Below are 18942 nucleotides of genomic sequence, written 5' to 3'. Positions count from 1 at the left end.
CCTGTCTACATTTACCACTAACAATACTTAGGCCACACACGTCCAAATAGAGGTAAATAGAAGTTCTCAAAAAACGAGACTGTGCTGAGTCATCTGATTTCCTCACTCTTCTCATTCATAAACAATGACTAATGTTGAAGACAATGTGAACTTTATCGCAAATATCTTGAATTAAAACCATGCCGAGCCTTATGGACATACCGCCCAGGAGCAACTGTTATTAGTTATGTGTTTGACATAACGGAGAAACATGTGTTACGCTTATTGGTCGCAGCTGTAGCATGAGCATTTCAGCATATACTGACACACACACAACTGCATAAAGGCACCCGTTACAATTTATGATATTGTATGTAATTGTCGATATGATGGTTATAGAGTACACGCAGGGACCTACGAGAGCACACAGATTAACAGTAAATCTTCACAGAGTGTCAAGTATCTTGCTAAAAACGTCACAAACAGTGGGGAGTTTGCGCAAAACAAGCAGCCACTCATCTTTTTGCCAGAAAGTCTGTAGACTGCACAGATATAACAAATTACGTATGACGCCCATTGTGATCTCAGTGTCCAGCTGCAGCAGTGTTTGGCAAAATATTTTCCTGTCAAAAAAACAACAAAACATCATTCTAATGGAGTTATTAGTCTTTTTTATGGCCAAAATAAGAATCGAGGTCAGGTGAATCCGGGAATCAGTTGAACCAACGCCAGACGAAGCAGTAAACACCCTCCATGGTGCAATACCATTTAATAACACATATCCCATTTCATTGTCCAACCTCTTAGCTACTTACATAATGTTTAATATCCAACACCAGAAATCTGATGTAATAGTAATTTTTTTATTGTAAAAAAAACTGAACGTGAACGATTTTTGCTCAAAGAGTCTAAATATGCAAATCAGGATTTTCTTAGGACTTTGATAATGGGCAAAGAAGATGGTTGAACACATAGACGGAGTTTGACTTTTGGGGCAGGGGAGGCACAACATGTTGATGACCCAGAAATGCAGTGTCAGCAATAAAATTAACTTACAAGAATATTTATAACGATAAGTTGAAAATGAGCGTTTTTTGTTTCCCATCATTCCTTAGGGGAATTCTAAATAAGGCTGCTTAAGACAGCGATACTTTTCGCCAAGATCGTCATCCATTGAATATGGTACGCCCACTGGTTTCGTGCCAACTTACCCCCGTCAAAAATCGTATCCTCTGGGCGGAGCAACCGCGCTGCACTGATTAGCTTAATTTCCGTGTTTTGGTGATGTACAGTGGGGCAAATAAGTATTTAGTCAACCACCAATTGTGCAAGTTCTCCTACTTGAAAAGATTAGAGAGGCCTGTATTTGTCAACATGGGTAAACTTCAACCATGAGAGACATAATGTGGAAAAAAAAAACAGAAAATCACACTGTTTGAGTTTTAAATAATTTATTTCCAAATTAGAGTGGAAAATAAGTATTTGGTCACCTACAAACAAGCAAGATTTCTGGCTGTCAACTTCTGGTCTAACTTCTTCTAATGAGGTCTAACGAGGTTTAACGAGGCTCCACTCTTTACTTGTATTAATGGCACCTGTTTTAACTCATTATCGGTATAAAAGACACCTGTCCACAACTTCAGTCAGTCACACTCCAAACTCCAATATGGCAAAGACCAAAGAGCTGTCGAAGGACACCAGAGACAAAACTGTAGACTTGCACCAGGCTGGGAAGACTGAATCTGCAATAGGTAAAACACTTGGTGTAAAGAAATCAATGGAAGACATACAAGACCACTGATAATCTCCCTCGATCTGGGGCTCCATGCAAGATGTCACCCCGTGGCGTCAAAATGATAACAAGAACGGTGAGCAAAAATCCCAGAACCACACGGGGGGACCTAGTGAATGACCTACAGAGAGCTGGGACCACAGTAACAAAGGCTACTATCAGGAACACAATGCGCCGCCAGGGACTCAAATCCTGCACTGCCAGACGTGTCCCCCTGCTGAAGCCAGTACACATCCAGGTTCGCTAGAGAGCATTTGGATGAACCCGAAGAGGACTGGGAGAATGTGTTATGGTCAGATGAAACCAAATTAGAACTTTTTGATACAAACACCGGTTCTCGTGTTTGGAGGAGAAAGAATACTGAATTGCATCCGAAGAACACCATACCCACTGTGAAGCATGGGGGGTGGCTGTTTTTCTGCAAAGGGACCAGGACAACTGATCTGTGTAAAGGAAAGAATGAATGGGGCCATGAATTGAGAGATTTGGAGTGAAAATCTCCTTCCATCAGCAAGGGCATTGAAGATGAGACATGGCTGGGTCTTTCAGCATGACAATGATCCCAAACACACAGCCAGGGCAACAAAGGAGTGGCTTCGTAAGAAGCATTTCAAGGTCCTGGAGTGGCCTAGCCAGTCTCCAGATCTCAACCCCATAGAAAATCTGTGGAGGGAGTTGAAAGTCTGTGTTGCCCAACGACAGCCCCAAAACATCACAGCTCTAGAGGAGATCTGCATGGAGGAATTGGCCAAAATACCAGCAACAGTGTGTGAAAAGCTTGTGAAGAGTTACAGAAAACTTTTGGCCTCCGTTATTGCCAACAAAGGGTACATAACAAAGTATTGAAATTAGGGTTGTTCCAATCATGTTTTTTTGCTCCCGATCCGATCCCGATCGTTTTAGTTTGAGTATCTGCCGATCCCGATATTTCCCGATCCGATTGCTTTTTTTTGCTCCCGATTCAATTCCAATCATTCCCGATAATTTTTCCCGATCATATACATTTTGGCAATGCATTAAGAAAAAAATGAATAAAACTCGGATGAATATATACATTCAACATACAGTACATAAGTACTGTATTTGTTTATTATGACAATAAATCCTCAAGATGGCATTTACATTATTAACATTCTTTCTGTGAGAGGGATCCACAGATAGAAAGACTTGTGACTTTGTATATTGAGACTAAATATTGCCATCTAGTGTATTTGTTGAGCTTTCAGTAAATGATACCGCAGCCATTCAACCCAAATGCATGATGGGAAGAGGAACTATGACTGTGCGTAGTCCTACCAATTGATCTATCTTCTCTGCGTTGGGAAATAACATAAGGTGTTAAGAAAAAGATCAATTGCTACATTGCTTCTCCACATTGCTTCCCATGATATTTCTAATCGTAGGGAGAAGGATGCCTTTTATCTCTCTAAATGGGTCAAACGGCGCCATTACAGATTGAGCGCGACAATGCGTGAGTGCGTCGTGCAACGCATGCATTAATTGCGTTAAATATTTAACGTGATACATTTTTAAAAAATGAATTACCGCCGTTATCGGGATAAATTTGATAACCCTACCTTAAGCCTAAACTAAAGACTCTGGATGAGTGTAACATATTATGTATGTCTGTAACGTTAAATACAATTAGAAAACGATTTCATAAAAAAATATATATAAATATATTTAAAAAAAGGCATGGCCGATATTTTTTTGCCGATTCCGATACTTTGAAAATGACGTGATCGGATGCCGATCGATCGGAACATCTCTAATTGAAACTAACTTTTGGTATTGACCAAATACCTATTTTCCACAATGATTTGCAAATAAATTCTTTAAAAATCAAACAATGTGATTTTATGTTTTTTTTTCCACATTCTGTCTCTCATGGTTGAGGTTTACCCATGTTGACAATTACAGGCCTCTCTAATCTTTTCAAGTGGGAGAACTTGCATAATTAGTGGTTGACTTAATACTTATTTGCCCCACTGTAAGTCATTTGTACTTATTTTTCTGAATGTATGTTACTTATATCTTTATTATTATTTTTTTTTAAAGTAAATGTTTACATTAACTTCAATTTTAATATACATCCTATGTTCTTTAGTAGTTAAAATTGCGATTTGGCATTTAGTATGTGAGGAAATAAGGGAAAATAAAAATTAGGAGATGGAGGTTGGTGTTACAGCTGTTTTTTATTTTGCAAATTATTGAAAAAATACAATTTTGAATGATAATCAGTTTTTGTATGTGCTATACAAATAACTTTGCTAAAACAGTTTTCTTTGCATTCCAGTAGTTTAAGAGGTTTGACCCCCCCCCCCCAAAAAAAAAAAAAAAAAAAAAGATATTTCTGGCTCCGTAATGAACTTCACGTCGGGGAGTTCCGGCAAGAAATTCTAGCCACTTTCACCCCTGCCTTCAGCTTATAGTGAAAATAGCAGAGTGATATGGGCAAACTCATTAATGAAATGACAGAAAAGTAAAGCAAGGTTTCTGGCTTGCATTTTGATACTGCTGGCCTGAGTCCCATCTGTTTCATGATCGGAAGAATCCAGAGCAGGCGGGACAATTTCCTCGCCAACAGCGGGCCCCCAAGAGTGCAAAGCAGTTGTTATAAATTATATCTAAAAAGTGGCTCGGCATTGCTCTGGTGAAAAAGTGAAAATTTTCTATACTATTTTTTTGAGTTTTAAATTAATTTTCCGCAGTAAATTGAGGCCTACAGAGATCAAACCATCGAAGAACACTCCCAGACACGTAAAGTACAACTGTGTAAAATCAAAATCTACCCAGCCATTTCAGCCTCCATAAAACACAAAGACATAGATAGCAACAGACAAAGTTGCCTTTATAGAGATTAGGACATCTAGCCGAAATGAATATTCCGGAAAACTACATTTTTTTAAATCCAGCATCTTGTTGTGGAGTACTCAAAGCCACAATGTATCATCATAGCAGATTTAAATTTGTACATGAAACTGTAAATTTAAAAAATCCAACCGCAACATTGCAATCACAAGACACGCATCTTTTGCCCAAAAGATGGCGCTATCACCTTCACAATCAGCTCGCATTTTCTGTGCTAACTTTTCGAGTTAGTTTTCACCCAGACACAAGTACAACCAGGGACGCTGGAAGACACTCACCGCCGGGGGTCCTGAGGATCTTATTTTTTCCATCCAAAAACAGCTGTTTCTGTCGAGAATTGGCATGCTTGCATGCCGGATAGTTTATTTACTACCACTAGGCTACTACAAAGACAGCGTTCTATTTCACCTACAGTGTGTGTTGGAGTTTTTGTATTGGAAATAAAAGCGCCCGTGCATTATAAAGCAAATCACAGCAGCTAGACAGCGCAATGACACACAAACACATTTGAAAACCAAAAGGTCCAATAAGCCTCGGTTTAACACCCAGTTTTCAAATATCCAACAGCGCTCTGCATGGCGACAGCTCTACAGCAACAACAAAAAATAATATGGCTACAGTGCAAATTACTTGAAGTTCTCCACGGTCTAAATCTGCAGCAAACGTATCCTCACTGGGGACTACTATAAACTGTCATAATCATCTTTATTTTCGACTTCGAATTGAATTTTAGCAAATTACGCTGTTTTTTGTAAAGAAAAAAATTGCTAATTCGTTTTGGCGCTATGTTATCTCCTCCTCTGTCAACAGTTAACGTTTCCGTTCCAATAGTGCCTTAAGCCTAATTTATGATTCTGCGATGTGGTGACGGAGTAGCGACGGCGTAGACCCTACGTCGTCAAGGAGCTTTCGAAGTTCTGCGTCCGGGGAACGCGTTGCTCTGTAATTCACCGCCAAGCCACAAGAGGGGTGTTGTGTTGTGTTTGTGCGGTTTTGGGGGACCCTTGTTGAATTCCTTGTGTTTTCTTCGAGTTAGACAACATTGGCAACGGAGAAGGAGCGCTTGAATGTGGATCTTCAGCTTATCAACATTGGACAACATCATACAAATTTTGAGGCGCAGGCGACGAGGAAGACGGATGCAGTGGTGGTGTGTCCGACTGTAGATGCCACACAGAGACTGGCAATCACATTACGAATTTTAGCATCGGGTGGACGCCATGAAGCTGCGCTGTCCAACGTTTTGTCCGATTTCTTTGCCGTATCCTACAAAGAAAGTGAAAGTGTAAAATGTAAATAAGTCACAGTCTCACAACAAACATATGTACAAAATAAATGATGTGTGGACAAACCAAAAAATACGACATAAAGTGATAAAAAGCTGGCAGTTTTTGGCAGGATGGGTCAACGCTTCATGTGGCCATTCGCTTCCGAAAACACACATACTTGTCTCGGAGGTTCTTCTATTTTTTTATGCATTTGATAACCTCCAGCCCCGTATTTTCAGCAATCGCCTTCCACGAATTGCTTGCCATTTGGCAATCTTTATAATGCCTTGACGAAACATTGTACAGATGGTTGTACTTGCGGACCTCTTCAATGAGCCTCTTGTCGGCTTGGTCCATTTTTGAGTGTAGCGCAAAAATGTTTGTCAATGGCGGTGATTTCGCCCTGAACCGGAAACAACAGTCTGAGCGGACCAATCACAGTCCATAGTAATAGTCAGGATTTTGTGGAGGTGCACGTCAGGCTGCCTCAGGTCTGCCTTGACGGCATAGGTCCGCTGCAGAAGTATAAACCAGTATTTATTCAATGCGACCTGGTAGCAAGCAAGGTGTCAAACAGACAAAAAAAACAACTTTTTCAACATATACAGTGCTGCTCGAAAGTTTGTGAACCCCACAGCGATGGTCAGATTTTTTGTAAAAAAAACTAAAATAACCTTATTAAATGTTAAGTTATACCCAAATCCACAATACTGACATTCCAAATAATGGACTGAAACAAAATAAATAGTTATATTTTCATTCTTTATTTAACAAAAGTGGTTGATTTAAGAAAAACTCAGATATCATGTGTGCAAAAGTATGTGAACCCCTTCAGTTAATAGGATATTGCGCCTCCTTTTGCAGAGATTACCTCAACCAAACGGTTTCTGTAGTGACTAATCAGCCTCTCACATCTACTTTGGGGGATTTTTGCCCATTCTTCCTTGCAGAACGCAGTCAGTTGAGAGAGGTTTGATGGGCGTCTGGCATGAACTGCTCGCTTCAGGTCCCGCCACAGCATTTCAATGGGATTTAGGTCAGGACTTTGACTGGGCCAGTCCAGAACACGAATCTTCTTCTTTTTCAGCCATTCCTTGGTTGTATTGCTGGAATGCTTTGGATCATTATCATGTTGCATGATCCACCTTCTGCCAAGCTTTAACTTCAAAACAGATGGCGTCAGGTTATGTTCTAGGATTTTACAATATTCCTCAGAATTCATGATTCCCTGGACTATGTGGAGTTGTCCAGGTCCTGAGGATGAAAAGCAAGCCCAGATCTTGACATTCCCACCTCCATGCTTCACTGTTGGGAGAAGGTTCTTTTGGTGGTATGCAGTGTTGACTTTTCGCCAGACATGGCGGTTTTGGTTGTGACCAAACAGTTCAATTTTGCACCTACATCAGTTGATGAAAACTCTTTTTAATTTAGTCTCGACAACACAACTGTTAAAAAAACAAAAAAAAAACTACTGAATTGATTGATTAGGAAATCAGGTTGAAATAATAGAAAATTCCAAAATGTTGAGGGGGTTCACAAACTTTTGAGCAGCACTGTATATTTAATCCCAAAAGATAAATACGCTTTTGTTTCAATGTATTTTATTTATTGATTTATTTTTATGAAAAAACAAAAACAACCTACCCAACACTAGGGGATGCTGCAGCACCCTCAGCACCCCACTTCGCACTCCACTGGGTACATCCGTGTGAAATTTAGTCAAAATCCTTCCAGCCGTTTTGGAGTCCATTGGGACTGAACACACACACAGACACAGTTCCATCTTTACACAAATGGCGGAAAACACAGACAAGACTGAAAAAGCAGTTTCTGCTCCTGTACTCCTTTTTAAAATAAACAGCTGTATTGTAAGTCAAAAGAACAGTTGCATTTGATAAAACAATATGTTTATATGCTGCCATAGCAGATTCATGGCGCATGAAGCCCCTGAATTATTTTTAATTTGTCCCTTTTACCCTGGAAACCCCCGTTTACAGACGTCGCGCAACCGCTTTTGTTTCAACCCAGCCATAAAATGGAGGTAAGTAAATATATTTATGAATCAAAATGTCATTTTTATCTTAGATGGTAAATGGTGTTATACTTATATAGCGCTTTTCCACCTTTCAAGGCGCTCAAAGCGAGTCATTATTTGATGTCTAATATTTCATTAAAAAAATTATTCTCTCGCATATTTTAAATTAGGGTTTTTCCGATCATGTTTTTTTGCTCCCGAGCTGATCCCGATCGTTTTAGTTTGAATATCTGCCAATCCCGATATTTCCCGATCCGATTGCTTTTTTTGCTCCCAATTCAATTCCAATCATTCCCGATAATTTTTCCCGATCATATACATTTTGGCAATGCATTAAGAAAAAAATGTATAAAACTCGGACAAATATATACATTCAACATACAGTACATAAGTACTGTATTTGTTTATTATGACAATAAATCCTCGAGATGGCATTTACATTATTAACATTCTTTCTGTGAGAGGGATCCACAGATAGAAAGACTTGTGACTTTGTATATTGTGACTAAATATTGCCATCTAGTGTATTTGTTGAGCTTTCAGTAAATGATATTGTAGTCATGCCCAAATGCATGATGGGAAGTGGAACCATGACTGTGCGTAGTGCTATCAATTGATATATCTTCTCTGCGTTGGCAAATAACTTAAGGTGTTAAGATAAAGATCAATTGCTACCTTGCTTCTCCACATTGCTTCCCTTGATATTTCTAATCATAGGGAGAGGGATTGTAAGGTTTTAGCCAATTAAAAAAAGGCTCCAAAGGCTGCCAAAATTCACTAGGTAAAATGGCGCCATTACAGATTGAGCGCGACAATGCGTGAGTGGGTTGTGCAGCGCATGCATTAATTGCGTTAAATATTTTAACGTGATACATTTTTTAAAAAAATAATTACCGCCGTTATTAGGATAAATTTGATAACCCTACCTTAGGCCTAAACTAAAGACTCTGGAAGAGTGAAACATATTATGTCTGTAACGTTAAATACGATTAGAAAACGATTTAATTAAAAAATATATATACAGTGCCTTGCAAAAGTATTCGGCCCCCTTGAATCTTGCAACCTTTCGCCACATTTGAGGCTTCAAACATAAAGATATTAAATTTAATTTTTTTGTCAAGAATCAACAACAAGTGGGACACAATCGTGAAGTGGCACAACATTTATTGGATAATTTAAACTTTTTTAACAAATAAAAAACTGAAAAGTGGGGCCTGCAATATTATTCGGCCCCTTTACTTTCAGTGCAGCAAACTCACTCCAGAAGTTCAGTGAGGATCTCTGAATGATCCAGTGTTGTCCTAAATGACCGATGATGATAAATAGAATCCACCTGTGTGTAATCAAGTCTCCGTATCAATGCACCTGCTCTGTGATAGTCTCAGGGTTCTGTTTAAAGTGCAGAGAGCATTATGAAAACCAAGGAACACACCAGGCAGGTCCGAGATACTGTTGTGGAGAAGTTTAAAGCCGGATTTGGATACAAAAAGATTTCCCAAGCTTTAAACATCTCAAGGAGCACTGTGCAAGCCATCATATTGAAATGGAAGGAGCATCAGACCACTGCAAATCTACCAAGACCCGGCCGTCCTTCCAAACTTTTTTCTCAAACAAGGAGAAAACTGATCAGAGATGCAGCCAGGAGGCCCATGATCACTCTGGATGAACTGCAGAGATCTACAGCTGAGGTGGGAGAGTCTGTCCATAGGACAACAATCAGTCGTACACTGCACAAATCTGGCCTTTATGGAAGAGTGGCAAGAAGAAAGCCATTTCTCAAAGATATCCATAAAAAGTCTCGTTTAAAGTTTGCCACAAGCCACCTGGGAGACACACCAAACATGTAGAAGAAGGTGCTCTGGTCAGATGAAACCAAAATTGAACTTTTTGGCCACAATGCAAAAAGATATGTTTGGTGTAAAAGCAACACAGCTCATCACCCTGAACACACCATCCCCACTGTCAAACATGGTGGTGGCAGCATCATGGTTTGGGCCTGCTTTTCTTCAGCAGGGACAGGGAAGATGGTTAAAATTGACGGGAAGATGGATGCAGCCAAATACAGGAACATTCTGGTAGAAAACCTGTTGGTATCTGCACAAGACCTGAGACTGGGACGGAGATTTATCTTCCAACAGGACAATGATCCAAAACATAAAGCCAAATCTACAATGGAATGGTTCAAAAATAAACGTATCCAGGTGTTAGAATGGCCAAGTCAAAGTCCAGACCTGAATCCAATCGAGAATCTGTGGAAAGAGCTGAAGACTGCTGTTCACAAACACTCTCCATCCAACCTCACTGAGCTCGAGCTGTTTTGCAAGGAAGAATGGGCAAGAATGTCAGTCTCTCGATGTGCAAAACTGATAGAAACATACCCCAAGCGACTTGCAGCTGTAATTGGAGCAAAAGGTGGCGCTACAAAGTATTAACGCAAGGGGGCCGAATAATATTGCACGCCCCACTTTTCAGTTTTTTATTTGTTAAAAAAGTTTAAATTATCCAATAAATTTTGTTCCACTTCACGATTGTGTCCCACTTGTTGTTGATTCTTGACAAAAAATTAAAATTTTATATCTTTATGTTTAAAGCCTGAAATGTGGCGAAAGGTTGCAAGGTTCAAGGGGGCCGAATACTTTTGCAAGGCACTGTATATATATATATATATATATATATATATATATATATATATACACATACATACATACATATATATATATATATATATATATGCATATGGCGTGGCTCAGTGGTAGAGTAGTTGTCCCCCAACCCAGAGGTTGTGGGTTCAATTCTCCGCCCTGATGAACTTGCCTAAGTATTCTTGAGCAAGATACTGAACCCCACATTGCTCCTGGTGCTGCGTCACCAGTAGGTAGATGGCAATATAGTGTAAAGCGCTTTGAGCGCCTTGAAAGGTGGAAAAGCGCTATATAAGTAGCGCTATATAAGTATAACACCAACACCATGACGTGATCGGGACATCTCTATTTTAAACCTTTAAACAAATTACGTCACAATGAAAAAAATGGTGTCTGTAAAAAAGTAACGGATATCAACCTCATACTATCGATTAATTGTATTTTTTTGTTACTGTCACATTTTCCCCAATATGTTAGATCAGGGGTCAGCAACCCTGGTCCTCGAGTGTCACTATCCAGCTTGTTTTCCACCTCTCCCTCCTTTGGCACACCTGAATCAAATGATCAGCTCATCAGCAAGCTCTGCAGGAGCCTGATAACGATCATGATTATTTGATTCAGGTGTGTTAAAGGAGGGAGACATGGAAAACAAGCTGGATAGTGGCACTCGAGGACCAGGGTTGCTGACCCCTGTGTTACATGATGAATAATCGATCCAAACAAATAAAAATTAAAACAAAAATGTTTAAAAGGGTAAATATATGAAAAAGAACATCCCAACCACTCCTTGATGTCTGCGATTTCTGCATCACGACCCTTGTTATATTACCATGTTTCACCCATAAAATCCTCCCAAAATCCGGCTGTGGCCAGTCACATCTGTGTCTTGACACTCGATGATACATGCTACATGGAGTTTTTGGAGGGAAATGACGTAAGTACGCGATAATATCTCGTTAAAATCATGGCGTCTTTAATTCTGCTCTCGCGTGCTCTCGCCTCTGGTTAGGGTTTTGCTGTTTAAAATTTTTTTTTTTTTTTTTTAAATGCCCTCCTGTTACAAAATTTTTCTTCCCCCAGAAAATAAAGATTTTAAGCTTTCCAATGATGTATCACACATGCATATAGGACAATTTTGAAATTTGGTCAAATTGTGGGTCCCGGAGTGGAACTTTAAGTCACCTGAGTGTTTTCCGCCAGATACATTTAGATAGACATTGCAATTCTGATATCGTCAGCTCCAAGAATTATTTCATGTGCTCTTGACTGCCCCAGGTTCATTTGTGTTAATTAAATTAATTTTTTAGTTAATTAAATTTAAAATTAGTTAATTTTTTAATGTAGCGGTTCTGTTCTCCGACCCAGCTATTCGCATCAACTAATAAATAATCGCATGCTAAAGTGTGACTGTGGCAGACCACGCCAATCAGGGTAGAGCTACCTCAATAAATAAATGAATAAAAATCACCTCATCCCTTGGCCAGTCCTTAAGCAGAGCAGTCGTTCGGTAGATTTTCAGTAAATCTAACATTCCCCTCTGTCCTAAACTCAGGCACTGGAATGAGGAACCGAAATTTAACGAAATTTTTAAAGTTTGTTTTTATTCGGTCAGCTACCATGGGTTGCTTAGAAATCAGTACCAATTTGATAGTGGGTTTTGGTACCCTCAGTAGATTTTCACTCAACCTAACATTCCCATCAGTCCTAAACTCAGGCATTGAAATGAGGCACTGAAATTTAACGGAATTTTTAAAGTTTGTTTTTATTCGGTCTGTTACCGGTTGCTCAGAAATCAGTACTAATTTGATAAAGGGTTTTGGTACCCAACCCTAATGCAGAATTATTGTTGCCTGTAGGTTGTGAGTTGCTTGTAGGTAACGAGGTAGCCAATAGAGGGCAGCCTTTATAGCACACATGATTTTTATTTATTTATTTATTTATTTTTATATATTTTTCAAGATCTGGACTCTGACCATATGGAATTACAGAGGTGCTAAAATTAAAATATAGCTAAATAGATATATAAATATATATAAAGAGAAATAAATGAATGAATGAATGAATGAATGAATGAATAAATAAATAAATGGAAATATGAAAGTATAGTTTGTCATTGACTTTTACTTTTTGTCATTGAAAATCCAAAACGAAAAAAAAAAAATAATGGCAATTTTAGTAAGCTTGAGAACGATAAACCGATACGACCGGATTTACAGGTGAGAGATACAGATGTATCGATGGTAAAGTTACCATTCGACAGTAATTAGCCATTAAATATTCAATGAACCGATAGTAGAGATAGAATTCGGCTATCGCGAGCACAAGAATCGGCTTCTAATGCCTAGTTCAATGCATTGCTTAATATGATAATAATTTAGCTTTTACTTCACATGCTGCGCTTGTGTCATTCACCACACAGCGCACTTAGATCGAGACCGCACGCATGATATAATATGGACAAGCAGGTCACAGTCATGGTTGCCTGAACTTCCCATGCATTTCAGCAGAACCGCTGCTAGTCGCCGTCATTACCCGGTTTTCACGGGCGTGTCATAACAACGCAAGAGCCAACGAAACCACTGTAACGCACACTCCGTAGCATTTTCTTCACAGCCCAAAACGAAACTCGTAGTGGCAACGAAGCAACATGCTAAAACAATGGACAGTGTGATCACCGACGCCAGCGACGTGCAGCGATTGATTTTCAACGCACCCAGGAAAACAAAAGTCGGACTTTGAAGTGATGAAGGCAGCCAGATCTGTTCGCATGGGACAGGGCTTGTGTGAAGTGTGGAGCAGTACAGAGATCGTGAGTTTTTAACCCTGAAAAATAACCCACTACAATGGTGGAAAGGGCGGCATACTGTTTCCACGAAACGCAGTCTACTTAAACATGAACATGTGGATTAGTTGATCTTCCTCAAGAAAAATCTGCCCTTCAAAAAAGATATGGACAGTGATAAGGAATAAAAAATGAGGACGCACAGGCATAAGTGAATGACTTTGCTGTGTATTAGGTTAAAGCAGGGGTTTTCAACCCAGTCCTCAAGGCACACTGTGGGTCCTGGTTTTTGTTCCAGCCGATCCAGCAGAGACAGTTGAACCAATGAGGCTTCTGCTAAAACAAGCCACACCTGACTGCAATCAACTGATTGCACTTGTAAAACACCAGATTGGGGAAAAAGTGTTGTCATCTTGTTTGGTAAGAATGAAATCCTGCACCCACAGTGTGCCTTAGTGGAATAGGTTGGGAACCCCTGGGTTAAAGTAATGATTACTGACCTGTCTAAAATGCCCTGTTTTTATTCCCCCAATTATACCAGTCGTAAAGCATAATTTATTATTTATTATTGATAACACTAGCAGGTTGAATTCTTTTTTTTCTAGTGCTGCTGCATATAATTAATATTTTTTGTTTGTAAGATGTTTACGTTGAAAGTTTGGACTTAAATTACTTATCTCTTGTGTTAAAAACACCAGGAAATACAGTAATTGAATTACTGCACTTTATTGTTGTCTGTCACTGGAGTTTTATTTTATTTTCAAACCCATCCAACAAAATGACGGTCATATAGTAAGCCTTATTTTTTTCATAAAAAAATGAAACATAACATTGGTATGAAATTTTATTGTTTAATTTTGCTATATTAGAAATGTGGTCTTTTTATATGTTTAAAATACTGTACAAACACACGCAACAAATATTTACTATCGTATCGTTTTCACTCTATCGAACCGTATCGTTCTTACACTGTATCGAATCGTATCGAATCGCTCGGCCTTAAAAATGTATCGTTTTTTAATCAAATCGTAACCTGTGTATCTAGATACATATCGAATCGGCTTCATGCCAGAGATTCCATACCCTAAATTTTAGTCATTGACCTTACTTTTTATCATTGAAAATCCCAAACGAAAAAAAATCAATGACAATTTTTGTCATTGACTTTTACTTTTTTCATTGAAAAACACAAAAAAAAAAAAAATTGCAATTTTTGTCATTGACTTTTGCTTTTTGTCATTGAAAAACACAAACGGAAGGAGCAATAGTAAATTTATTTATTGCCCTTTCCTTTTCTATTTCGCTTTTCATTGTCTTTGCCTTTCTCTTTGACAGTTCATTTTTGCCTTTTCTTTTACTGGAAGTAATTGTCTGTCAATCAAATGACGTTGGGAATGCCTTTCTAAACAGGAAAGGGTTAATTATCGACAGCATTAAATTTGATTGTCTTGGTGAAGTTGGGGTAGGTGGTTGAGGTGACCCGTCCAACATGTCAGATGTTTCTCTAAGGAGTTGTGACAAGGATTTTTCCATATCTCTCCAAATAAATGATGAATCAAAAATCACACGTGATACAGATTTTTTCCACCCGTCTCTTCGAGACGTCACTTTCCTTCAGGTAAACTAGGAGTCATCAGCTAATGACTACAATTCCTGTTTGGAAAGCCCCTTCCAACATCATTTGATTGACAGATCATTCAGCTAAAAGCAAAGGCAAAAAGCAATTACAAAAATAGAAAAGGCAAAGAAAAAAATTGCCATTGTTTTCCCGTTTGTCTTTTTCAATGACAAAAAGTGTCATTGTAATTTCCATTTGTGATTTTCAATGACAAAAAGTAAAAGTCATTGACAAAATATGCTTTTGTATATTATATTATATTATATTTTTTATATTATATATATATATATTAGGGCTGTCAAAATTATCGCGTTAACGAGCGGTAATTAATTTTTTAAATTAATCCCGTTAAAATATTTGACGCAATTAACGCACAAATGCCCCGCTCAAACAGATTAAAATGACAGCACAGTGAAAGGTGTACTTGTTGTTTTTTCTGAGTTTTGCCGTCCACTGCTGGCGCTTGGGTGCGACTGATTTTATAGGCTTCAGCACCCATGAGCATTGTGTAAGTAATTATTGACATCAACAATGGCGGGCAACTAGTTTATTTTTTTGGTTGAAAATTTTACAAATTCTATCAAAACGAAAACATGAAGAGGGGTTTTAATATAAAACTTCTATAACTTGTACTAACATTTATCTTTTAAGAACTACAAGTCTTTCTATCCATGGATCGCTTTAACAGAATGTTAATAATGGTAATGCCATCTTGTTGATTTATAGTTATAATAAAGAAATACAGTACTTATGTATCGTATGTTGAATGTATATATCCATCTTGTGTCTTATCTTTCCATTCCAACAATAATTTACAGAAAAATATGGCATATTTTATAGATGGTTTGAATTGCGATTAATTACCATTAATTAATTTTTAAGCTGTAATTAACTCGATTAAAAATTGTAATCGTTTGACAACCCTTATATGTATATATTTATTTATATTATATTTATAATTTGTTTATTTATTCATCTTTTTTTTTTTTTTTTTTTTCCTTCTCAGTCACATGCTGGTTTTGAGTCATCCGAGGCGTGCAAATTTTCTGCACGTATTCTTCAGGAAGTTACGCTAGTTGATCCATTCTTTTGGCTAGTTGGTAAACCTGGCTACAATCCACTTTTAAGGTTTATTTACTACATTATTAAAGATAGGGCGTAAAGTAATTAATGGGAAATTCTTAGAGATTCTCCTCCCTGACAACATCTGGCTTCTACTGTATTTAGAAAAAGAAAATAAAGGTAGTCCTCACGCAAAACAAAACAATATTGGTTTCAAATGAGACGCCACGCAGAAGATACATTTCAAACACAGGCTGGGCTCCATAGTAAACAATGGGAAATGATTTGTTAATTCCCTCACTGACATCAAGCTGATGAGTCAAAAAGTAGTCCCTGCCCAAAACAACGTGCGTCTCCGTGAAACCCCTCCAATCACTTCTGAGTAATATTTGGGCTTTATATCAGTGCTGACATAAACACTAAAAATAAAACATTAGATGCGGACCAAAAATTAGTGCTGTTATTAATACCAATTTACTCTACATTGCCAATAGTTGATGGGAGCTTTGCAGGGCAAAGTACCCAACATATAAAATTCCTCAAAGGTATTCTTCTTTCTTTAAACATCATATTCTCTGCGTTTTTTTCGGCCAAACCATTTTACTGACCAGCACTGTTCGAATATCAAAAGTATACAGTAATCCCTTGCTCCTTCGTGCTTCAGACTTCGGGCCGATCGCAGATTTTTTTCAATAAATGAATAAATGCAGCGTTTTATACAGCTGTCCTGATCTGATCTCGTAGTCTCTCTCCCTCCCGTGAACTATAGTTGCTTATTAAAGTTAACGATGATTGACAAACGTTAAAGCAGAAATGTGAAGTAATTTCATAACATGCCAAATAGGGTCACAATTAAAGTAATTAAACATTGTCCAACAAGTAAAGCATGAAAAAATAATTTATATGTTGTATATTTGACAAAATAATCGCATTTCCGAAGTTCGAGCCTGAAAGGGGACGAACCCGGAAGTGATACGTCACACCGGGAACAGCGATGGCAGCTCCATGCATACGGCCGCATACAAAGCCCTTCAAACAATGATTCAAACAGCGATATAAGCGATAGATCGAGCGCAAGGGAGGAGATCCAAGTTTTTGAAGAGTTGGAGGAAGAAGAGGTGCTTGGAATTTTATGTTGGACCTAACATGTATTAGCCAGACGCTAATCAGGATGCAAACAATATGCCTAGACTACCTGACATGGAATGGATACAAGACCCATCGAGATTACAAGATTGATAAGATATAGGCTGTTATTATTTTCATGATTTGAAGATGCAGGCATTTGCACATAATTTTATGTTTTTGTCTATCTGATAACATTGTTAAAAAAAATAATAATCAGACTTAATGTTCATTTTGGCAGATCCGGCAGCTCTCGTGCATACAAAATAATAATATAAAAACGTTGGGGGGAAAGAAGGAGATGAGTCGTTGATGGCTTTCTCCACTTTATTGTGGCAACAATAAGAAAACAAAATAATAGCGGAATGCCGCCACATTCAACCGCGAAGTTTTGCTTCTCGTTGATCTCCTCCTCGCCTCCTACTACTCCGGTGTCTCTTAAACAAATCGTGCATAGTGTCTTGTTATGAGCTTTTTGTTTACAAATGTATCGAACACACGACGTGCTGACAACTTTGTTTCTTTATTAACACATGGAGCTAACAGTAGAACACAGCTCGGGGCTCTCGGCAGGAAGCGGCGTCTAATGGCGTGAGGAAATGTAGTTTTTTCACACAAGCGAACAGATTACAAAGCACCACTTCAGTGTTGTCCCGAAACTACATTTCCCATGATTCACTGTGTGACCTGCGCGCTCGCTGATTCGCTGCCAGACATTAAAACCAACATGCTTGTTGCTGTCACCTGTCAGCGGCTCTCGTACGTAAAACACAAACTAGAAGGCTATCGAGCGATCACTTGAGAAACGCCGAACCATACAAATGCAATGCAATGCTTGAAGCGTGAAGGTGGAAATACATAATACAAATACAAATAAATGTGCACAAACTCACCAGCGGTGTGTGTCTCTTGCGGCAACGTGACCGTGAATTACCGCGATGCCGACCCGCTTATATGTACATCCACACCCCATTCCCGATTGACAGTGGAATAACCCTTTCGGACAAGATCGTAGATGACGCACAATTTAAACACGCTTAACCTAGCAAACGCAACAACAACTATGATCAGGGATTGCCACGAGTTAACTTTCGGCTAACGTCGCTAGCTTATACTGTTCATAACACAACAGTTGGCAGCTCTGCTTTGACAAAGTCATCAGTCATCTATCCAAAAATCACACTTACTTTTTGGCAAATCCTTGATCATAAGCAGACCGGTTAAGGAAGCAGGCATCTTCAAAGTGTTTGTAGCAGAGAACACTACTCGATGATGGCGTGAAATTCATTCGCTTCGTGAGAACGAAAGATGTCCATTTACGTGGCCTGCTATCCTTTGGCCACACAAACAACTTTTCATTAGAGTGAGAACAAAACATCTCCACACACTGCCGTGGCATCTTACCGAGAAACAATGCAAGAAACAATACTGTTCTATTGCGGACTTCCCTCACACTTTTAGGTGTGACGTCATTTCCAAAGATTGCCGAAGAAAAGTGTTTTCGTTGTCAAGGGCGTTGCTATGGGTTAAACAAAGAATCTGGAAGGGTTGCGTTAAAAAAAAAAAATGAAAATATGCTTACAACTGTTTAGCCATTGATTTTATTCAAAAACATGGTTGGCCAACCTTAGTTCACATTTCCGCTTTAAGGTTTGATCGTGCAAGAGACGCTTGTAAGTCGAAACTTCAAAGCACCGCATGCGTCAATCATCGTTTAACTTGTTAAACAATTGTCGTGGCAACCCATTGTGTTAAATTAGCAGCTTGA

This window comes from Corythoichthys intestinalis, chromosome 8 (assembly GCF_030265065.1).
Source record: "Corythoichthys intestinalis isolate RoL2023-P3 chromosome 8, ASM3026506v1, whole genome shotgun sequence".
NCBI lineage: Eukaryota > Metazoa > Chordata > Actinopteri > Syngnathiformes > Syngnathidae > Corythoichthys > Corythoichthys intestinalis.
This window is presented reverse-complemented; position numbering follows the sequence as displayed.